We start from the raw sequence: 2,707 nt of genomic DNA on the forward strand, positions 1-2,707 counted from the left end.
AGGTAACCCAATCACAAAAGAAGTCACTAGATATGCACTCACTGATAAGCGGATATTAGCCCAGAAACTTAGAATACCCAAGATACATTTTGCAAAACACAAGAAAACCAAGAAGAATGACCATCGTGTGGATACTTCATTCCTCCTTAGAATAAGGAACAAAATACCCATGAAAGGATATAGGTACAGAGACAAAATTTAGAGCTAAGATGAAAGGATGGACTATCCAGAGACTACCCCATCTGGGAATCCATCCCATCATCAGCCACCAAACCCAGATACTAATGCACATGCCAGCAAGATTCTGCTGAAAGGACCCTGATATAGCGGCCACTTGTGAGGCTATGCCAGTGCCTGGCAAACACAGAAGTGGATGCTCACAGTCAGCTATTGGATGGAACACAGGGCCCCCAATGGAGGAGCTAGAGAAAGTACCCAAGGAGTTGCAGGGGGCTGCAACCCTGTAGGTGCAACAACAATATGAACTAACCAGTACCCCCTGAGCTNNNGTCTCTAGCTGCATATGTAGCAGAAGATGGCCTAATTGGCCATCATTGGGAAGAGAGGCCCCTTGGTCTTGTAAACTTTATATGACCCAGCACAGGGGAAGGGCAGGGCCAAGTAGTGGGAGTGGGTGGGTAGGGGAGCACAGGCAGGGGTGGGGTATAGGGAACTTTCGGGATAGCATTTGAAATGTAAATAAAGAAAATAATAATAAATAAATTTAAAAAAAGTCAACTCTCAAAAAAAAACCCCCAAAAAACCCAACCCTCTCCATCTTAGAGAAAATATTTTGCTTTTATGGAACACTCCATTGTATGCATCTTTTGACGGTTTCAGAAACAGGGAGAGCAATCCTGTCCCACCTGAGACTTTTAACGGATTCCATCCATCTTTCTCAGCAAAGGCACATTTTGTGTTATTGGTTTGCCCTGAGGACAAGCGCTGCCCAGAGCAAGGCCTTGAGCCAGCACCCACATCTTTAAGAGACAGCACCAGAAAATTAACACGGGTTTCATCGCCCTTGCCTGGGAGTGTTGAGGGAAGGTTGAAGCAAAAGCAAGCCTCCATCTTCTTTTCTCAACGTTTTCTTTCACTACTTTCCTTCCTTGCAGACAAACGACCGGAGTCACACGGAGATTATATGTAAGTGGGGGCAAGTACACAAATGTAGTAGCTTATTGCTTGAAGTAGCCCGATTGTGATTGACCACAGAGAAGTATGCGTCCCAGTAGACAGGCCCGGGGCAGTGTGCCAGGCTCCCTCCCTGCCTCTTTAGGCCTCTGTTTCCCTGCTATCATCACCCTTCCTACTCTGCCCTCTTGCTTCCACCCCGGAGCCAGCCCCTTAGCGCGCGGACCTGCCCCTCCCCCAGCTTTTCCCGGGACTGCGGGACACCGCCACAGCAGCGTCCACTTCCCGGTGCAGACCTAGACTCCTCCCTTCTTCTGCACGTCCCTCCCTACCAGGTCAGCTCCAGAGCGTCTGCCTCCTGCTGACTTGCTCTTCACCGTTAGACAAGGTAGGTGCTGGTCGCTGGGGACAGGCAAACCTGCTGGACCTTGTCCACGGCTTTGCAGGAAAGCGAAGGGCTTTTGCTGTGCAGACGTGAGGCGCTTCCAGGATCATTTTCCAAAATGAACTGCCATATATATTGTCCTGGCAAAAAGGGCAAGGGCCACAGCCAGCCCTAGGTGCCCACACTTTACTTCTGAGAATATCTTTCTGTAGGTATTCAGAGGTTCACTTTTAAAAACAGCTGAGAGTTTGTAGTCAAACTCACATCCCTGAGAAGAACCCTTCTTCCCTGCCCTTAAATATTATTTTTAGGCTGGGCATTTTGATTGTATTGTTTTGTTGTTGTTGTTGTTTTGTGAACATGGAACCACGAACAAACTGAGCATATTTGCATTAAAATCAGTACCCACGTCTGGCAACAGTTCTTCTGGGTGGATAGAAGCAGAGACAGGCTGTCATATAAGAATATGACATCCTAGATGGTGGGTGGATCTTGCCAAGACAGTGTGGTTTTCCACTCCATGGCCACTGGGGCTGGCCGAGGCCCTAAAGAGACTGGCCGGTGCAGTTTATATCCACTTGCTGACAGAAAAGGCCACCTGTTGTCCCCAGAGCCAGTTTAAAACAAGGTAGTCAGAATGGAACCCTGCGCGCACACACACACCACAGGACAGCCTGCTGGGTCTGCAACAGAAAGAACAGACCAAAGGCACGACAGTGATTGGCACGATTAAAGAGGTCTCTATGTGCTCCTTAGGTCTAGCTCTCTATCTAACTCCGTCCAAACCATGGACCTTATGCAGATTGCACTCATGGTCAGGAAAACTAAGTACTTGGAGGAGGGACAGCAGAATCACTCAGGGCTAGGAGTTGGCTCTGCCTTCCTCAGGGCAGGACACAAAAGCACAGTGAAGTTTCTACAACCTTTAACCTGGCAAACCGCCAGCCCCTCCCTCCTTAACACCAGCTTTCTACAGGATCAAACTTGCCCTTGCACTGTGAGCCCATGTCTGTGACTCCTCTTTGCAGGTACTTCCTGCTGCAATCTTGTTTGTGCACTCTGAGCTTGTTAAGGTTCTCTGTCTCTCTCTGTCTCTCTGTCTCTCTCTGTCTCTCTCTGTCTCTCTGTCTCTCTCTGTCTCTCTCTGTCTCTCTCTGTCTCTCTCTCTCTCTCTCTCTCTCTCTCTCT

At 48.7% G+C, this 2,707-nt stretch overlaps 1 protein-coding gene across 1 annotated transcript in view; it reads left to right on the forward strand.

Moving 5' to 3' along the window:
• The first annotated feature begins 1,388 nt into the window (after positions 1 to 1,388).
• Positions 1,389 to 2,707, forward strand: part of Cmbl (carboxymethylenebutenolidase homolog) — a 17,442-nt gene continuing 16,123 nt past the window's right edge. The window contains exon 1 of the mRNA XM_021208806.2: positions 1,389 to 1,522. The gene's annotated coding sequence lies outside the window, so the exon portion shown is untranslated. The remainder of the gene's footprint in view (positions 1,523 to 2,707) is intronic.

This window comes from Mus pahari, chromosome 11 (genome assembly GCF_900095145.1).
Source record: "Mus pahari chromosome 11, PAHARI_EIJ_v1.1, whole genome shotgun sequence".
Taxonomy (NCBI): domain Eukaryota; kingdom Metazoa; phylum Chordata; class Mammalia; order Rodentia; family Muridae; genus Mus; species Mus pahari.